We start from the raw sequence: 23,120 nt of genomic DNA, 5'->3' as shown, positions 1-23,120 counted from the left end.
AATGACAACATTCTACAATTAACCCTGTTTTTCTAAGAACTATATGTATATATATAATATATATAATATATATATATATATATATATATACATAATATATATATATATATATATATATATATATATATATATATATATATATATATATATATATATATGCCTGAATTTCGTAAATTTTTATTTATTATTATTATTCAGTTGATGAACCCTATTCATATGGAACAAGCCCACCAATGGGGCTACTGACTTGAAATTTCCAGTTCCGAAGAATATTGTGATGTTCATTATGAAAAAGTAGCGGAAGGTCATGGGGAATACAGAAATAAGAGATCAGTTACTAGAAAAGCAGACAAATAAAAAAAATAATAACATAATACAACAACTACGTACTTGATCCCTACATTTCAAAGACCTCTTAGCAAGGGTTAATAATTATGAGTAACAATCCCTAAAAAAAATTCATATGTATATATATATATATATATATATATATATATATAGTATATATATATATATATATATTATATATACATAAATACATTCATATTAATCCTTATTCACATTTTCACGCCACACTTACAAAATACCCTCCTTTTCTTCCTAGACAAACGTCGCACTCGAGAGGCAAAAGGAAAAAAAAATGCTCTGTGCGTGCGCCTTCATGTTTAACAAAAGATATACGCTTGTTAAGGCATAAATCACTCTCTCTCTCTCTCTCTCTCTCTCTCCGAGTTAAGTTGTTGTGGTGGGCTGGTTGCCATGGAAACAATACTCAAGACCAATCATGCAGCTATAATAGTCACGTTGTGTACAGCTTCACCCTCTTAATTAATCCTCCACTCATAACAACCGGTAATCTCCATTGATCCTAATGAATTTCCCTTCGCCACGGCACCAGGAGCAGCAGCAGTAGTATATAATCCCTTGGAGCAGATCCGTGGCGCTGTCTTGATTTGGTGCCTCAAGTCGGAGGCTCAGATGTGTGAGAGAATAAGCGAAAAATACGTCGAAGTTTCTTTGGAGCAATCGAGTTTTCTGTACAGCGTATAATGCTGTATGAAACTCTCAGTCGTGCCCATGAAACCTTCCGCCAGGGCCTGGTGGTGGCCTGTTTTGCTGGCATCACATATAGCCGGATACTGTCGCTTGCCAATTACGTACAGCTGGATACTGTCGCTTGCTTGCCATTACATACAGCCAGACACTATCGTTTGTCAATTATGTACAGCCGGATACTGTCACTTGCAAATTATGTGCAGCGGATACTGTCGCTTGCCAATTATGTGCAGTCGGATATGACGCTTGCCAATAACATACAGCCGGATACTGTTGCTTGCATAACGTACAGCCAGATACTGTCGCTTGCCAATTATGTACAGCCGGATACTGTCGCTTGCAATTACGTGCAGCCGGATACTGTCGCTTGCCAATTACGTGCAGCCAGATACTGTCGCTTGCCTAACATACAGCCGGATACTGTCGCTTGCCAATTATGCACAGCCGGATACTGTCGCTTGCCAATAACTTACAGCCGGATACTGTCGCTTGCCAATAACGTTACAGCCAGATACTGTCGCTTGCCAATAACGTTCAGCCGGATACTGTTGCTTGCCAATAACGTACAGCCGGATACTGTCCGCTTACCAATTACGTGCAGCCGGATACTGTCACTTGCCAATTAACGTGCAGCCGAATGCTGTCGCTTGCCAATAACGTACACCCAGATACTGTCACTTGCCAATAACGTTTCAGCCGGATACTGTCGCTTGCCAATTATGTACAACTGGATACTGTTGCTTCCCTATTACATACAGCTGGATACTGTCGCTTGCCAATAACGTACAGCCAGATACTGTCGCTTGCCAATTATGTATAGCCGGATACTGTCGCTTGCAATTATGTACAGCTGGATATTGTTGCTTCCTATTACATACAGCGCGGATACTGTCACTTGCCATTACGTTCAGCTGGACACTGTCGCTTGCCAATTACGTACAGCCGGATACTGTCGCTTCCCTATTACGTACAGCCGGATACTGTCACTTGCCAATTACGTTCAGCTGACACCTGTCGCTTGCCAATTACGTACAGCCGGATACTGTCGCTTCCCTATTACGTACAGCCGGATACTGTCACTTGCCAATTACGTACAGCCGGACACTATCGTTTGCCAATTACGTACAGCCGGACACTATCGTTTGCCAATTACGTATAGCCGGATACTGTCGCTTTGCCAATTACGTACAGCCGGACACTGTCGCTTGCCAATTACGTACAGCCGGGATACTGTTGGCTTTCCCTATTACATTACAGCCGGAAACTGTCACTTGCCAATTACGTACAGCCGGACACTATCGTTTGCCAATTATGTACAGCCGGACACTATCGTTTGCCAATTACGTACAGCCGGACACTATCGTTTGCCAATTACGTACAGCCGGACACTATCGTTTGCCAATTACGTACAGCCGGACACTATCGTTTGCCAATTATGTATAGCCGGACACTGTCGCTTGCCAATTACGTACAGCCGGACACTGTCGCTTGCCAATTACGTACAGCCGGACACTGTGTTTTTTTTTGCCAATTACGTAGCCGGACTGTTTTTTGCAATTTATGTAGCCGGATACGGTCGCTTGTCAATTACGTACAGCTGGACACTGTCGCTTGTCAATACGTACAGCTGACACTGTCGTTTGCCAATTACGTACAGCCGGACACTATCGTTTGCCAATTACGTACAGCCGGACACTATCGTTTGCCAATTACGTACAGCCGGACACTATCGTTTGCCAATTATGTACAGCCGGACACTATCGTTTGCCAATTACGTACAGCCGGACACTGTCGCTTGCCAATTACGTACAGCCGGACACTGTCGCTTGCCAATTACGTACAGCCGGACACTGTCGCTTGCCAATTACGTACAGCCGGATACTGTCGCTTGCCAATTACGTACAGCCGGACACCAGAGAACGAAAGTAATAGGGTTCTATCATACACCAGTCATACCATTCCATGGAATTAACCTTCGCCAAGCCATCACCGTCATTCAAATACTATATATATATCCATTTCCTTCCATCTCCCCCTTCCCTCCCTCCCCCCTCCCTACAAATACCATTAATCATAATACTCCATTTTGACTTCCCATCGTCCAGGGAGGGAGGGAGGGAGAGAGAGAGAGAGAGAGAGACGAGACAGAGAGAGAGAGAGAGAGAGCGGCACAGCAGCAGCATGGAACCAAAGTCGTTTTCCGTTTGGGAATGAAATTCCAATAATAGTCTTGGGTGTTTTATCTCTTTGCCAATAAAGTAATAAAACAATACAATGCATCACAAAATTCAGCTGCCAAATGTTATTTCTGGAAATTACTTACACCACCACCACCACCACCGGCAGCGTTTTCCAATACGTGGGCAGCACCGAATGTGTATGGGATTGTGTGTGTGTATTATATATATATATATATATATATATATATATATATATATATATATATATATATATATATATATATATATATTCCACAGTCAGCCTAAATCTCTTCAACAAAGGCAAATGAGACTCATGAACCCGAAATCTTTTTGTAAACCAACATGACTGAAGTGAAGTTTGCTCTTTTACGGAGATCTGGTAAACTTCTTTTTAGTGTATCGTACATATTCCTAGTAATATTACCCATTCCTTTAGATCCATTTATCTTAGGTTATAGCCGATATACCAGCGCGATTTGTCAATTTCATATCTACATATCATCAAAACACTCATGTTTAAAGCCAATTACTATATTCCTTAGCCTTACACCAGTTTTAATGCGCCTTTTATAATTGAGATTTATCCTGTTTTAACAGAAGAATATATATATATATATATATATATATATATATATATATATATATATATATATATATATATATATATATATATAATGACTGGCAAAAATGCTCTGTTACAACAGAACTCCATCTAATAAAAGGAGCCCATAAAAACGCCAAAAATATAGAGAAAAAAATACTATGTTTCAGAGTCTGCTGTCTCTTTTTCTTTCTCTCTCTCTCTTCAGGTAGATGAATAAGAAAAGTTACAGAAAAGGCGGTATTTATACCAAGAGATCCATCCACAGTTAAGCCAATTTAAGGTCACTCCCACTGATATCCCTTCTTGAGATATATATATATATATATATATATATATATATATATATATATATATATATATAATATATATATATATATATATATATCCATTCAGGAAATCGCAGACCACCACATCAGAAGAAACATTTATTAGAGACGTTTCGCACATACAATGTGCATCTTCAGTCTGTTTGAGATAAAAACAAAAAAACATACATATTAACATTCAATAAGAGCAGGATACTTAATTATTTAGTAAAACTACTAAAAATACAAGACTAAAAATTAACTTAAAATTGACATAAAGGACTAAAAATTGACAAGTAAAATTAAGAGGTAAAAAGTACAAATAAAGATCAAATACCACGGCGCAACCAACCGTTAGTTGAGAAGGAAGGAGGTAGAATGACTAGATTTGGGCAAGAAGTTAAAACGTTGACTATGCCAGATAAAGCGGAGAAGATGAAACTCCACTATTCAACGAGGGAATAAGACGTTTTAATGTATAATGACTCTAGAGTAGTTATGTAATCAGAGTCTTTAACCGAGCCTAAAATAGTGAAGTATTGTTTTTTTCACCTCTATCTTGGAATTGATTGCGTGAGTTTTTTATGTTCGAGTGTTCAGTCCTACTTAATTTTTGACCGGTCCTAAAACTAAGGCCCATGTGACTGCAGTATCTCATCTGCAGCAGCCTCTTAGTTTGATCTAACGTAATTCCGGGGCATCCCATGGCACGTAAATTTGTATACCACGCTAGATCGCATGAACTGCTGCAGACGATCTTGAAGCAGAAAAAAGAGCCTATTTTGCATGGGTTGTTAGATATAAGTTTTATATTTTGACAGGGAATTTCATTTTCAATCATTCTAGTTAGGTGTTGTGAAAATTTGCTATTGTATATAATATGGTATGGAGGCATACATTAGTTTCTTTGGTACGCCTATCATTGGAATGGGTGGTTTAAAATGCAAAGTTAAAAGTTTGTTAACAATATAAAAAAATACATCCTTAGGGTACGAGTTTCGTTGAAGATATTAGATAAAAAATCAATTTCCTTATGAAAGATATCCCAATTTGATGAGTATTTTATTACTCTATGAACCAGAGTGGAGATGGCATTAAGCTTAAAACTCTTTTGACAAGAGCTATAAAAATTATCAGAAAGTCCCGTATAATGTTTTCTTCCTAAAAACAAATGAAGTTGTTATAAATTCACTGATCCCTAGTAATACAAATATCAAGAACGGTAAGGAATGACCGTTTTCGAGTTCCACAGTAAAATTAATGTTAGGATGTTTTCAAATTAATAAACAGTAAAAACTGTAAAGCTTGCCATTCGTATCTAAAAAGGGCGAAGGTATCGTCCACATACCTTCTGTAAAACAATGGTTTAAAAGAATTGGGACAAAATTCAAAAATTCTTGTTCAAGACTAGACATAAAAAATTTGCGAATAATGGGCCCAAGGAGAACCCATGGCCACACCATCAACCTGAGAATATAATTTATTGTTAAAAACAAAAGCTGACTCTTGAACGGCAAGTTCTAAAAATTGCTTAAAAAAAGAAGCTTATTAAAACCATGAAATAAAAATTCTTCACTTGGAAATATTCTATCAATTATGATGTTTATAGTTTCATTAATAGGACATTCGTAAACAACGACTCCACGTCCAAACTGGCCATAAAGAGTTCACCATCCTGTTAGTATTTGATCCTGAAACTCGTAACCGTTTTTCACATTGTATTGGTTAAAAGAAAACTCATTTAAAATAGATACTAAAAATTTAGATATATTAAAAGATGGACTGTTTTTAGTATCTATTTTAAATGAGTTTCCTTTTAACCAATACAATGTGAAAACGGTTACGAGTTTCAGGATCAAATAACTAAACAGGATGGTGAACTCTTTATGGCCAGTTTTTTGACGTGGAGTCGTTGTTTACGAATGTCCCTATTAATGAAACTATAAACATCATAATTGATAAAATATTTCCAAGTGAAGAATTTATATATATATATATATATACACACACACACACACACACACACACACACATATATATATATTATATCTATATATATATATATATATATATATATATATAATATATATGCATCTCCCCAGCACTCCTATTGTGTTTCATCTAATTTTCTTTAATATTCATCAGTTCTACTAATCCTTCCTTGCTATCTCTCTCCATTCCTCTATTCCTTTCCACATACTCTCTCTCTCTTTCCATCTCTCTCCACCTTCCCACTCCCTCCTCTCCCCCTCCCCCCTTTCCACTCTCTCTTCCTTGGAGGCTATTATTTCTCCAAGTCTCTCTCTCTCTCTCTCCCATCTCCCCATTCACCCCCCACCCCCGCCCCAGGCAGTCATTCAAGACTCATTTGAGAAACACCCCAAAACGGTCCGCTTCTGAGATCGCGGGAAATTGATTACTGGGCGTCCACTGGAGGTGACCGCTGGAAGGCAAAAACGACCGCAGGGTCCTGGTTCCAGGCCCGCCCCTGGAGCTTCCAGGAATATGTCAGAGGATGTTCACAAGTTGTCGAGGGCGGTGTCAGCCCGTGTAAGATGGGCGGGCGAGGGCCGTTTTTCTCTCTCTCTCTCTCTTTCTCGGTCTCTTTTTTTTCCTTCTTCTTCTTCCTGTGAGGGTCTTTCTGACCTGGCGATCACATCCCAATTTTTCGATGATCAGCTTCTCTTAAATGGGGAGAGAGAGAGAGAGAGAGAGAGAGAGAGAGAGAGAGAGAGAGAGAGGATATTACATCAAGTCGTTCTGTTTTATAAGTACTTTTACATTACACTCGTGTCTTACCGGAAGAACTACTTACTACCTTAGGGTACATGTCAAGTCAGCCGATAGAATACTCTCTCTCTCTCTCTCCTAAGTTTCCCAAGGACTTAAAAACTTCCGAGAAGGAGTGGAAGCCCTCACCCTAAGCTTCATAAAGCTCTCAAGAAGTTTTCCACGAGCCTCGTAAACTTCATAAAACTTCCAAGGCCAATCTTAAATCGCCAAGATGCGAATGTATTCGTAAACGAGAAGTTAGAAGAAAACGTTAAAACACCAACCGATATCCCAGAGTTTTACATTTGCCCTGACTTGCGTCTCAGTTGATCGATTGAACGGCTACTAATACTGGCGTCGCAACTTCTACTACGCGTAGGTGGTTGACGAAGTAATAAGTTGAATTCTTAACCTTAAAGATAATAAATTTAAAAGGAGTTTCATATGAGAAATATCTGAAAAACAATATTATAATATATGTATATATATATATATATATATATTATATATAATATATATATATATATATATATATATATATATATATATATATACTACACACTTTTGGAATGTTTACGATTAAACCTAGCAACTCATTACTCAGTAACTAGACCTTACTCCGGTTCATTACGGATCGATCCCGTGTTGTAGCTACGTGACGAAATTGGTATTGATTCTTTATCTATATTATTAATATTATTATTATTATTATTATTATTATTATTCAAAAGATTAACCATTTATATAGAACAGGCTCACCACAGGGGCCACTGACTGAAATTCAAGCTTGAAAGATTATTATTATTATTATTATTATTATTATTATTATTATTATTATTATTATTATTAATTATTATTATTATTATTATTATTATTATTATTATTACAAGAGAGAAGTAACAGGTCATAGGAAAAACAGAAAGAAGAAATCACTTATTAGAAAAGAAAAAATGATTTCAGAGATTAATAAACAAATTAATATAAAAGATACGAGACACTGAAGCGAAAACTCCACCCGGCAAGATTTTAAGAGATGGTGGAACTATCGATGATCCATAAGATATTCATAATAAATCCATAATAGATCCATAAGTAAACGAAAGAGATCCATAATAATTCATGGTACATCCACAAGAACTCCCTAAGTGATCCATAAGAAATTTATAAAAGATTGATAAGAAATCCATAAGAAAACCACAAGTGATCCACAAGAGATCCATAATGAATCCAAAAGTGAACCATAAGAGATCCATGAGAAAGCCATTACAGATTCATAAGAACTCCATAAGAGATCCATATGTTATCAGTACGAGATCCATAAGAACTCCTTAAAAGATCCATAAGAACTCCTTAAGAGATTCATAAGAACTCCTTAAGAGATCCATAAGAACTCCTTAAGAGATTCAAAAGATCCATGAGAAACACATAAGAGATCCAAGAGAAACTAAAAAACAGAATAAATAAAAAAATAGCGATAAAAGAGAGGTTATGCAAGGGATAAAAAATAAAAAAAAATGACCAAAAGTGATGGAAGAGAGACTGACTGAAGAAAATGGGGTTTAAGGGAGGGGGGTTGGATTGGAGTGGGGTTTCGGTAGGGGGGGAGGCACACACTCACCCCCCCTTTCCCCCCTACCCACCTTTAAGTGGGCTCCATTCGAAAGTTGTAGGAATGACATGTGGTCGTTCATCTTGTAAGGCAAATGGTTTGGCCGAAGACAAATCATGTCATTGGCGAGAGAGAGAGAGAGAGAGAGAGAGAGAGAGAGAGAGGAGAGAGAGAGAGAGAGAATCTCAAACCAGTGAGAGAGAGAGAGAGAGGAGAGAGAGAGAGAGAATCTCAAACCAGTGAAAGAGAGAGAGAGAGAGAGAGAAGAATCCGGATCTAGTGAGCGCTTTTACGGAGTGCAGCGAGCGCGCATCTGGCAATACAAGTATTATTGGGGGGAGGAACTTAGCGATGAGTACGATCCCAGAGGAGGAGGAGGAGGAGGAGGCGAAGATAATCTATGACGTCGTCGATCACGATTTTTATGGAATGGAGGGAAAATTCTCTGGTGGGATTTATACGAAATTCTTTTTTTTATTTTTCTTTTCTTTTTATTTTTTTGCAACATATGCGGGAGATTTCCTCTCTCTCTCTCTCTCTCTCTCTCTCTCTCTCTCTCTCTCTCAGCACATAACCAAAATCACGGAGATGTTATTACAACATATTTACATATTTATTCACAACATTCAGCATTCACTGGTAATTCTCCTACTCTGACATACACTACATACATATTATATATATATATATATATATATATATATATATATATATATATATATATATATATATATATATATATATATATATATAGACAGATAGATACAGTAAATAATTAAACGTATGTACACACACACATATATATATATATATATATATATATATATATATATATATATACTATATATATATATATATATATATGACAACTGACTAAATGTGTCTGTTCTTAATCAATGGCAGAAAGCAGTTGGTCTGGTAAGTCTTCTGCAAAATCAGATTCTTAATTTCTTGACGAGACACAACTGACAAACACGGCAGAACGACTTAGATTAAAAGTTAAGTAAAAAACGTCTCTTTAGAATTAAAAGTTATGTGAAAAAGTGGCTTTAGAAGTCGTTCGGTGGCTGGTACACAATGGACGTCCTGCATCTATACCTTACAAGAGAAGACAACGAGAAGAAAGCAGAGTTATCAAGGCAATGACTACGGGAAAAATCTCTGTTAGGCAAACAGAATGACCTTCCTCAGAGCGACTCCTTACCTTACAGACCTTACAGTTCGTTTCGGGTTGCCCCAGGTCCCTCAGTGTGAGGCGCCTCTAATGTCTACCAGAGAGAGAGAGAGAGAGAGAGAGAGAGAGAGAGAGAGAGAGACACTCACAAGTTATACAAACTTTTACATGACTTTGACAAGTCTATGGTCGGCACTAACCTGATTTCACTATAGCCTCTTGGGGGATGGCGCGCTGCCTAACAAATTTTCTCTCTCTCTCTCTCTCTCTCTCTCTCTCTCTCTCTCTCTCTCTCTCACTATGTGTGTGTGTGTGTGTGTTGTCTTTATGAATTCATTATCAGATTCTCTAACTCGGTGACCGTTTTCCCATTCCTCTCGAACCAATATATCAACCTGTCACTTTCGAATACCAAATCTAATGGTCGGAGTTTCCCTAAATGCAGGAGTTCCAGAAGATTCTCCAGCGTCAAAATTTTTACCCCCTAGGGGGGAATTCCGAACAACACGAGAAAGGTCACACAAAAGGAACGCGTTTATTTATGATTTTTTCTGTTCGGCAAACAATTCTTAAGATTGAGGTTATATTTGTAAAAGATTTAATATTAAAACGCGGCGAATTTCAATCGACACGAGAAAGATCACAAATTCTCCATTAATAATATTCTGCCGAATGTGAATCTCGTGTCAATTTTTTATTTATATTTCTGTCTGTCGGACAAAAGGTAGTTTCAAGATCGTTAAGATACACGTATAGAAGAGATTTGATATTAAAACACAGGGAATTGAAGACTACACGACAAAGATCACAGGCGGATCTTTTAAGAATATTTTACCGTATAATTTCGTCCGTTTGAAATAAAAGGTAGTTTTAAGAATAAAGGAAAATATATGTACATGAAACTGAATATTAAAACGCCGGACTGCGCCGCTCCAAAGCATCTCATGGCACAGCACAGGGGCGATATAATCATTCATGAGCGTACTTGCTAACTTTTCAAAGACTGGCTATCAATTATTGGCGGCGACGCGCTATGCTATTCCTCGGAACAGGTATGTCTCTTTATCGTTTGAAAAGCGAAAGAGTTTGTCGCCATCTATTATTCAAGGCCAAGCTTTCGGGATAAGAGAAGTCTGTCGCGGAGCTCATAACTGATGTAAACGGCTCCCCTGTTGGGGACGGGGAGGGGCCCATGTATTTACAATGAATTCACGGCATTATCCAAGGGAATAAAAACTACGTGGGCAGCTGTAAATCAAAAGTGTGGAAATATATGGCCGACTGGATATAATACAGCGAAGGAGATGAATGGATGAATGAGTCTCTCTTTCCCTAACTAGGTTCTTGGACGGAAAGTTACATATACTGAAGAAATGCGAAAATACAATATTAAACAGGAAAAAAAAACTTGTGGCAAACAGCTCTCCATAATGCGGACCATGAGTGAGATGTTGAACAGAGCAATGACCGAGTGATTTACGAAAGTAAATATAAGAAAATATATTTATAAATATTTATATAGCAAGAATAAACACACATAACCATTAGTCTATAAGTAAATAGTACAAGCTCCTTGTAAACAATAGTGCTCAAACAAGCATCAGCTAAAATGGTGAAAACAAAAACACAATAAAAAACAAACTGAGTCTATAAGTAAATAGTACAAGCTCCTTGTAAACAATAGTGCTCAAACAAGCATCAGCTAAAATGGTGAAAACAAAAACACAATAAAAACAAATACAGTGCCTAAAGAAGAGGTGGGTGAGGGGGTGGGGGGTGGGAGAAAGGCTCTCGACCTTTGTTTTATTATGAATACATATGGGGCCCTACAAGCTTCAAGTATCCCCATTCTCCACGTCAAAATATAGCAATGAAATATTCACGTCAAATGTCCCGTGTGTGTGCCTATCTCTCTTTCTCTCTCTCTCTCTCTCTCTCTCTCTCTCAAGCTACGGTTGCGAAGAGAGGAGAATAGCATTCAGAATAAAAAAAAAAAGGAATTGGAAAGACTGATATATATTGGCATGAAGTAGGTCTTGAAGAATAGCATCTAGAATTCACAAGCAAAAAAAAAAAAAAAACGCCGGAGTTTCTTCAGCACAAATCAAGTTTTCTGCCTGGTGGAAGCCTATTTGGTACATATAGCTCAGCCAGAAGTACGATCATGGCTTGCTTTAAACCTTAAATAAGATAAAAACACCTGAGGCTAGAGAGCTGCAATATGGAACATTTGATGATTGGAGAGTGGATGACCAACATACCAATTTGCAGCCCCCTAGCCTGAGGGCTTACGGAAAATACTGCGGACGGACAAACAAAAAACCATCTCAATACGTTTTCTTTCACAGAAAACTGAAAAAAAGGGAAAATCTGAAAGATACTGGCATAAATGAAGTCTTCCAATGAATCCGTCTCAGTTTGTGAATTGTAAGAAATTGAGCGAGACGGTTTATAGAAAAAAATGGGATGTCTCTCTTAGGGGGACCCTCTCTCCTCCCCCTACTACGAACAGACGTGTGTCGTCACTTTCCGAATCAGGACGAAACAGCTTTCAAAAAGACGCAGAAATGCGTCTCAGAAGACGACAACGAAGAAGAAGAAGAAGAAGGAGTCGATTCCCAAGAAGGAAAAATAGTACGGTATCAAAATACAGGAATGTCTCAGATAAAAGAAAATAAAAAAAGAAACCGTCAATTAAGAATAAAGACGCATATGGGAGGACGAAGTCGCGGCAACAGAAGTAATAATAAATGCTGAGGGACACGTGATGATGACAGAGGAAGGTTAACAGAGAGAGAGAGAGAGAGAGAGAGAGAGAGAGAGAGAGAGAGAGAGAGAGAAACTATAAGTGATATACTTGTCAATACGTCGAAAAAGAATCTTACATAAAAGAGAGAGAGAGAGAGAGAGAGAGAGAGAGAGAGAGAGAGAAAACTATAACTGATATACTAATAAATGCGACGAAAGGGAATCTTACATGAGAGAGAGAGAGAGAGAGAGAGAGAGAGAGAGAGAGAGAGACTATAACTGACGCTCTAGTTAACACGACGAAACAGAATCTTGCACTTACACACACACACACACACACACACACACACACACACACACAGAAACTGTCTCATTTGTCCGTGATTAAGATGTGCATATCTCTCTCTCTCTCTCTCTCTTTACTCTCCGCGATACTGAAAAATGCGAGCGCGAATATAAAGCCTGGAGAAACTCGGCTGAGAATATCTTTAATTAAAAGTTCCCATTAATCCGGAGTAAGACTCACAGAGAGAGAGAGAGAGAGAGAGAGAGAGAGAGAGAGGAGTCTGTTTCCATACCACGTGAGTCTCGGTGTGTAATGGAGTGCTGAGAGCGCTCACGGTATAACCACTACTGCAAATCATAAATAAAGAAATTGACGCATCAAGAATGAAAAATAATCGCGCGAGAGACGACGACGAGAACACAGACAGAAGAAGATATCATCGTCATCGCTTCTTAGCTAAACGAAGTCATCGAAGTGTTTTTAACCGTACACGACGACGAAGGCTTAACCAATTCCCGCGAATATTTGAAAAAAAAGATTTCGAAGTCATCGAAGTGTTTTTAACTGAACATGACTACGAAGGCTTAACTAATTCCCGCGAATATTTGAAAAAAAAAAATAACAAAAAGATTTCGAAACTCTAACGTACACGTGTGTATGTGGGAGGGTACAAGGACACACACACGCACAGAGGGAAGAAGGAAGCGCTGGAAGACACACACACACACACACAGAGAAAGAGAGTAGAGCCTCCTCTCCTCGGGTCGGGGCATACAAGTCGGTAGGGTTGAGTCGGGCGAAGACTGGAAGAATAAGACCCCGCAAGGGGTCACCTAGGCCTGGCGTTGTTTGGGGGAGGGGGGGGGGGAGGGTGGGGGGTAGGGGGGGGGAGGGGAGGGGGGTGGGCGGGGCGATCGCGCTTCTCGGGCCCCGCAGATCAATAGCAACAGCTAACTGCCACACTACCACCACCACCACCACCACCACACCACCCAACCAAGATGCCACATACCACCACATTAATCGGAATTCATAAATGGAAGGAGAGAGAGAATCTTCATGTCTCTCTCTCTCTCTCTCTCTCTCTGTCCTGGAAACGGGGAGAGAGAGAGAGAGAGTCCCATGTGTGATCCTTTCGAGATGTGTGTGTGTGTGTGTGTGTGTGTATGTGTGTATATACGTGCGTGCGTATTGGGCGAATCGATACCACTGAACTCTCTCTCTCTCTCTCTCTCTCTTTCTCTCTTGGTAATCATAGTGACGTGTCAGTTGCAACGCCTCATATAAACTTTTACTTAGCCGAAGGCCGAAAATCATAATTGCGCCCATGGACCGCGAGCAGTAGCAACAGTAGTAGCCTCACCAGTTGTGGAAGTATAAGTAGTGTGTGTGTGTGTGTGTACCCCTCACAGAAGACACAATCACTTTGGCCCACTTACACGCATACACTAAAATACACATGAGAAATCATTCTATATATATAGGAATATATATATATATATATATATATATATATATATATGTATATATACTTATAAATTGAAATAGAAAAAGTCCACACTTATGTAAGATGTGTATTAAAAAATTCTTAAAAGACACATCTCACATAACAGTGGACTTTTATTACTTCAAAATATTCCAGTCACGTTATGGTGAATTTTGAGATATATATGTATGTATATATATATATATATATATATATATATATATATATATATATATATCCATATATATATCCACTGCTACTACGACGCACTAGCATACAACGAAACAAATGAATAACAGCAAAACTTCCTGACGAGAGAAAGGAAAGACTAACAGAGGAGAGAGAGAGAGAGAGAGAGAGAGAGAGAGAGAGAGAGAGAGAATGAAAATTAAAATATATCACAACAACAAAAACAACAAACATGATGCGAGAGAACAAAACGGAGGAGAAGATAGAGAGATAGAGAGCGAGAGGGGGGAGGAGGAGGAGGAGGAGGAGGATGCGAACCACAGAGAGAGAGAGAGAGAGAGAGAGAGCCCAAGTCGAGATTAAACCTCCAACTTGCCACAACTCCCCACAACTGGTTTGGGTAAATGTGTCGGGAACGGGTGGCATTATTAAGAGGTGAATTACGTCCGGATTGTTTTCCGCGCGCTCACGTTAAATATATCCTATATATATATATTTATATATATATATATATATATATATATATAATATATCTATATATAAAGATGGAGACAGAGTTGAAATAAATACATATCGAATTGACATTGATCCTTGGAAGGTTAAAAGGATATAAGCGATTTAGTCAAAACTCTCCTTACGTATACTATAATATAATATATATATATAATATATATATATATATATTATATATTATATTATAGTATATAGATATATTATATATATAGAATATTTTTATAGAGAGAGAGAGAGAGAGAGAGAGAGAGAGAGAGAGCAACAACTCTATACATCGAGAAAAGAAAGGGCGAGAAGGGCGTGTGTGACTGTGTATGTACGTGTGTAAGTATGTGTAAGTATGTATGAGTGAGTGTGTGTGTGTGTGTGAGTGTGCCGCCACCAATACATTTCCAGCCTCCCACCCTCCCCCTGTCCCTCCTCCTCCTCCCACTCCAGGGATGATCCAGGACCAAGGAGAGGAACTCCTCCCCCTCCTCCTTCTCCTCGTTCGAAAGCCAGGCGCGTCCTTTGTGTGGTAATTTAAGACAAGGATCTCCCTCCATCTTTGATATATAGTGGTAGGATCTACTCGGAGGAGTTCGCTCGCCTGCTGCAGGATACTCTACAAGGAGAAGGAGGAGGAGGATTTTGAAGGTGAAGAAGGGGGTATACAGTACTAGGATTCGAGTCCTTCCAAGAGTCCTATCCCTTTTTGACAGGCGAAGAAGGGAGTATATAGTGCTAGGATTCAGTCCTTCCAAGAGTCCTATCCCCGTTTTGACAGGCGAAGAAGGGAGTATATAGCACTAGGATTCATGACCTTCCAAGAGTCCTATCTCCTTTCTGACAGGCGAAGAAGGGGGTACATAGCACTTGAATTCGAGTCCTTCCAAGAGTCCTATATCCCCGTTTCGACGTATCGGTTCCTCCTATGGCTGTAAGCCATTCCAGAAGGACAGTCTAGGATTTGTGTATATGTCTTAAAGACATCTCTCATCTCCCACTGCCTTCTATTGATTTGTCCTCGTGTCTCTCGCACCCGGATGATTTCTCCGTCCGTCCGTCCGTCTGTCTGTCTGTCTGTCTGTCTGAGGACTCGGAGGAGCGTTGAAACTGAGCTCCAAGAGACTCCAAGAAGTCGTACGTCTCAGCTCAAGGGGGTCTTCTTGTCGTGGGGTTGGTATGAAAGGTTTTCAAGTTCTCGATGTTGTTAATTTGGTCTGTCAAGCAACCCACATGGATGATCAGTGTTTATTTACTCTTGAAATAATATATATATATATATATATATATATATATATATATATATATATATATATAGTATATATATATATAGATATATAATGCGTGACAGGAGATTCGTCAACTGTCAAGTGAGATTCAAGAGGACATCTTGGGCCAGACCTCCCATCCACCACCCACCCGCCCATCACAGCAGTATCCACCCATCGGCGCACCAACAGCAAAGAGAGCAGCAGAACGACTTCGCGCCCCCCCTTCGCCCCCCCCCCCCCCCCCCCATCCTACCCCACCCCACAAAAACGACCTGGTCGCCGTAATTCGGCATTAACGACCCCCGGCCACAACGACTTGTCCTCCACACTATTGTCTCAAGCGTCTCCCGTGGTGCCTCTCTATAACCCTGCAAATTGCCGTATAAAACCTGGTCGTTAAACATGGTCGTAGCGCTTAATTCCTTCCATAATTTTTATCGCCTCTGCTCTGCTCTGCTCTCCTCTCTCTCTCTCTCTCTCTCTCTCTCTCTCTCTCTCTCTGTGTCAGTCTCCTTAGCGTCTTGGGATGCCGCTTCAATTATGATTTTCGTCTCCTCAATATCGTTTATCTATCCTGGTTCTGTTTTGCTTTCGTGGTAGTTATGGAAGACGCAACGTTTGCTTGCCTATTTATATACGTACACACCCACACGCGCGCGCGCACACACCCACACACACACGTGCGTGCGTATATATATATATATATATATATATATATATATATATATATATATATATATATATATGATATATAGCTAATTTACGAAAATACCACCTTCAAAGTTGTCGTAAATCCAAGATCACTCGAGAAACAAAAAGTTTCAGAAAACTTGAAGATCTGACACGATAATCAATTTCGGAACGGAGAGAGAGAGAGAGAGAGAGAGAGAGAAGAGAGAGAGAGATAGAGAGAGCTACGGATTCTGAAGCGCCTTTAAATTGTTGAGAAAGGGCTGCTAGGATTTAACAAAGATATGTGAATAATATCCAGAATTAGATAACAATTATAACGTCGACTCTTCACGGGAGATATATATATATATATACGCATATATATATGTATATATAATATACACACACACACACACACACACACAAACATATATATATATATATATATATATATATATATAAGTATATTGTATATATATATATATATATATTATATATATATATATATATATTATGTATTTATAGACATATATATATAATATATATATGAGTAAATATATATTGATATATATATACTTATATATATATACATATGATAAAATAAAAAAAAAGTAAAAATATATAAAATATAATAAAATCTCTCCTCTCCTCTCGTCAAAATCATATTCTCTCTCTCTCTCTCTCTATATATATATAATATATATATGTATATATATATATATATATATCTATATATATATATAGTATATACATATATATATGATATATATATATATACATATACATATACATATACTCTATATATATATGTATACTAATCAAACTACAGAAACATAGATACATATGACACACACAAACGATTAGAACAGGTGTTCCAAAAAAACACCTGCGAACGTATGACAATAATAAAGCGAGAGAGAAAAAAAAAAAAAAATTTCCAGAATAGAAAAACGAGACAGGAGCAAGTGTCTCTCCCAGCGGTATCCCGCTCGTCTGTGCCCTTGAATAATACTTATGGATTAGGAATCCACTGACAAGTGAGACTACTGTGAATGCATACGTAGTATACACATGTTAATAATATAAGACCTATCATTAGCCAACTAATAATAATAAAATAATATACCAATAATAATAATAATAATAATAATAATGGTATATTATTCAGACCTAACGGCATCAAGCGCTAAGCTTTAAAAATATACAAAAGAAATAATTCGCACAAATCTCATCACGGTTTTCAACATCAAAGACCGAGTTTGACGAAAACTAACAAATAAAAAAAAATATAATAAAAAATTATGGCTAAATCTTCAATCGTGAAAACAATCCACCAGAGATTTATGCAGAATGAATAAACTAATAAATAAATAAACAGAATGAATAAATTGACAAATAAATAAGCGGAATGAATGAATTAATAAATAAACAGAATGAATAAACTAACAAATAAACAGATTTAATAAATTAACATATAAATAAACAGAATGAATAGATTTTAAAAAATGAATAAACAGAATGAGCAAATTAACAAATAAATTAACAGAATGAATAAAATAACGAATAAATAGCAACTGAATGAATAAATTAACCAGTAAATAAACAAAGCTAATAAATTAACAAATAGAATGAATAAATTAACCAATAAATAAACAGAACGAATAAATTAACAAATAGAATTAATATATAATATTAACCAATTACATAAAATTCACAAAACGAAGTAACAAATTAATCAAACAAAATAACAAAGAAAATGAACAAATTAACAAATTAGAAATGGAAACAAAAATTTCAAACTAATAAATAAATAAAAAATTAAAGAACAAATAAAACAGAATCGGGAGAAATTTGAAGTTCTCTGGTGGAGCTTCAAACAGACTGGTCGAAGGGAAGTCTGGCTCCCCCTTCCCCCAAAAAAACCGTCCCCCCCAAACCCCATTTCCACCATTCCGAGACCATTTGTTCCAGATCTTTATGCTTGGTGCAGGAAATTTGACGAGGCTTGCTCCAAGAAAAGAAACGTTATGGAGGAAATTGACCGACCTGTCCAACCAATATATAGCGCCTTCCGTCTCTTCTCCTCTGCTCTCCTCTCCTCGTCCCTCTCTTCTCCTCTCTCTCTCTTCGCCTACGGCAACAGAACAAACGGAAGGACTAATGACCTACGGCCAAGTATCAGACTAGAATCCATTCGCATTTTGAAACAGATATTTGTACATGTTTTCATCGTCGAAAGTATTTATAGATTTCCTGATGTTCGTATGTTTACAATTGGAATGCACCTATTCTAAATATCCTAGGTTCTTTTATAACGAATAAAAAAATGAAGAGGTTTCCTTGGAGCGGATTTTTAATGGCTTTTCCCTTTGTTTAAATTAAAATTCGGATAATTTTGAAAACAGGTTTTTTTGGGATTCCAATATTAAACAAAATAACGTGAATTATTCATGGAAATACCAGGAATGGCATTTTCGAAAAAAACAGTTATATTCCTAGGTTCTTTATATTACGGAAAAACGAAATAAAAAATAAGACAAGTTGGTTTTTCCTGGATTTCTTAATAGTTGCCTCAATTACCTAACCTGTTTATTAAAATTTGGACAATTCCATTGAACAGGTACTTTTCTCGCTCTGGATTGCAAATTCGGTAAACACACGAATTATTGATGGAAATAACAGTTATGCATAATTCCGAACAGTTTATATTCTTTTAAGGTTCTTATAAACGACAATTCCCCAAAATAAGGGTTTCCTGGATTTCTTAATGTTCCCATGTTAATAATTGGACAATTTTGAACAGGTGGATTCCAATACTAAACATACGAATATTATGGAATAAAGGAATGCATTCGAACAGTTATATTCTAGGATTTTATAACGAATCATGTTCAATAATAACATAATCTTGAGTGGATCATACGTCAATTCTAGTTACTATCATTACTGTACTGCTATTCATACCATCTATTACTACAACTATTGTTATTATCACTAAATTTGAATAAATAAAGGTTTAAAACTTAACGGCGGGTAGAAGGGAAAAAAAAAAAACTGAAGTTCGGAGAATTGCAGGTACTTGCAGAATCAGGAAAGCAAAAAAAAAAAAAAAAAATAAGAATAATAACAAAAAAAAAAAAAAAAAAAAAAAAAAATGTAAAAAACAAAGCAAAAAAGGCAACCCAAGGTACCAGAAAGGAACAGAATTGCATGGAGCCAGTTTCTGGAGATGGCGCTGGCTCTCTTAACATAAAAAAAATCCATAAATGCATATATGCATACAACGTATCACACACGCAAAACACATGCACACACGGGGCTAAAACGATCCATAAAAGAAAGAATAACCCCAGATATGCGCAAGTAAAAAGAAAATATAGCCTGTACTAAGCTACGACAGGAGAGAGGAGAAGAGAGAGAGAGAGGAGAGAGAGAGAGGAAGGATTACATTGCGGGATGGGGGTTTGAAAGTAAGGGTTGAACGGGGGAGGAAGGAGGGGAGGGGAGGAGGGGAAGGGGAGGGAGGGGAACGGGCCGGGGGTAAGGGTGGAGGCCCAAGAGCTTTCCTTAACTATGTTCTAAGCATTAAAACCTCTTAAAACACTCAACCAAGGAAAAACCACTTTTCCCTCTCTTGGAATAACGGATGAAACGGGAAAGGGGAAAGAACAGGGGGAAGAGGAGCGGAGGGAGGAAGGGAAAGGAATGAAGGGAGGAGGTAAGGAAGAATGGAAAAGGAGGTCTGTCGAGGTGAAAACGGACATGAAAACGAGAAGGGAAGAAGGAAGAAGAATTCAAGGGACAGGAATAAGAGAGAAAAGGGATATGTCGAGAAAAGATGGAAAAATAAAAGAAGGAGAAGGATGGAAGAAAAGGAAGGAAGAGAAGAGAGAAGAAGAGGAGGAGAGAGAGGAAGGAATGAGAAGAGAGAGAGAAGAAGAAAAACGCTGACTTATAGAAAGTAATTTTGTCAACTTTAATAATTAATCAAATGGTCAAAGGTGCACACAGACCATGCTGCGTCTGTTGAACGAGAGAGAGAGAGAGAGACGAGAAGAGAGAGAAGGAGAGAGAGAAAAAGAGAGAAAAGAGAGAGAGAGAGAGAGAGGAGAGGAGTGTGGGCCCGGGACAGAAGGTGGTCACACTTTATCCTGAACACGGAGGACCAACTTAAGAGTCCTTCGGCCATTTGGGAGGCCGGAGAACTGGAGAGTCCTTCTGCAAGCCAAAAACGCTCACTCGGTAGATGCTTCTTGCCTCCTCTCGTCCGTCCTCCTCCTCCTTCCTCCTCCCCCACCCCCATACGCCTCGCCTCCTCTCGGGCATGCTCGTTACCTGCGACAAAAGAAAAAATGATGCCCAAAGATTATAAACCTGCCTTCCGGGGAAGGAATATCTATTGGGAGGGAAGAGTGGTAGAATGGAGTTAGGAAGGAGGAAGGAGGATGGAGGAAAAAGTAAAGGGAGATAGTAATGGAAACGAGGGCGTTGACGGGACGAGGTGGTGGAGGAGGCAGGCGGTTCGAGCTAGGAGGAGGGGATAGGGGGAGGGTAGGAGCAGGAGGAGGCAGGAGGTAGAGGAGGAGACAAATGAGGAAAGGAGGGGAGGAGGTCTTAGGAGGAGGAGGAGACCAAATGGGTTTTTTTGATGGGTAATTGCTTGAATACGAAGCGGAAGGGGAGAGGTTTGAGATGGGTGAGGGTAATGGCTTGGACACAAGAGAAGAGGAGCAGGAAGGAGGGAGGAAAAGGGAGAGGAGGGAGAGAGAGGGGAAGAAGTGAAGAGAGGGTAATGGCTCTACATCTGAAAAAGAATAAATAGAAATAGATAAATAGGACAAAATGAAAGAAAAGAAGAAGAGGGTAATGCCTATACATATAAAACGATACGAGGAGAAGACGAGAGAGAGAGAGACGGGGAGGGACAAGAGGAGAAGAGGCGGGAAGAAGGGTGGAGGAGATATGGGGTAAGAGGTAATGGGCAGATGTAAAGAAAGACGAGGAGAAAGAAGAGAGAGAGAAGAGAGATTAGAAAGGGGACTCAAGTGAGATATGAGGAGAGATAAGGGGAAAAGGATAAGGATATGGGTTGAAGGCTCAATGGCGATGCATGAGAGGAGAGAGAGAGGAGGAAGAGGAGAGAGAAGAGAGGACGAGAGAAGGAGAGAATGAAGGGACCAGAAGGAGAGGGTTTCTTTGAAGAGGGAAGGGGAAACCTCCAAATAGCGAAATGTAAAATTACTGGGAAAAGATTCAGGACACGAATTTAATGGCCGAGACTTCAATAATGAATCTTACCAATAAACAAAATAAATTCAGCCAATATTCTAATTCTACGGGAATGCTTATATTTCAAAGCCCGTAAACAATACTGATAAGAGTATAAGAAACTTACGGTTTGGTTTATATTTGCAACAGTTTTAAATGATTAAGTTGATGTGAATGTTTAAATAATGCCAAATTTCCATAGTTGCCTTTCGTTTTACACACAGCCAGAAAAAACACCACTGAAGGTTCTCAATTACAATTAAATGGAACAGTTTGCTAAACCCATAATAGGTAAACAATATGAATTTATTTATTCTTTTTTATTTTTTTTGGAAAGTTTGAATTTTCAAGTCAGTGGCCCCTTTGGCCCCTTTGGAGGGGCTTGTTCCATCACAGAATAAAAGGGAATTCAACCTTTTCCTGTATAATAATAATTAATAATTAATAATAATTAATAATAAGAATAATAATAATAATAATAATAATAATAATAATGGCAAAGGTAAAATCTACAGCGGTATGTCTGTTTGATGTTTTGGTAAACTAAAAATATATATTTCAAACAAAAAAAAAATTCAAACAAACAGTAACACGGGTTACTGTGGATTGACTTTTCCATTTTTTTGAATTTCATATTGAATTCATGGAGTTTTTAATAGAATAATTTTTTTTAAAATAAGAATAATAATAATAATAATAATAATAATAATAATAATAATAAATAATAAGAATTATAATAATTAATAATAAAGAAGAAGAAGGAAGAAGAAGAAGGATATTGGGATATGCAAGCGGAAATTGTAAATTCCGTACCCCATAATCATAGGGACACTAGGAGGCACGATCCCAAGACTCCTGAAAAGAAACCTGGAAAAACTACTAGATGCCGAAGTAGCTCCAGGACTCATGCAGGAACAGTGTGCTCTTGGAAACAGCGCACATAGTGAGAAAGGTGATGGACTCCTATGGAGGCAGGATGCA

The sequence above is a fragment of the Macrobrachium nipponense genome, chromosome 8 (genome assembly GCF_015104395.2).
Source record: "Macrobrachium nipponense isolate FS-2020 chromosome 8, ASM1510439v2, whole genome shotgun sequence".
Lineage (NCBI taxonomy): Eukaryota > Metazoa > Arthropoda > Malacostraca > Decapoda > Palaemonidae > Macrobrachium > Macrobrachium nipponense.
This window is presented reverse-complemented; position numbering follows the sequence as displayed.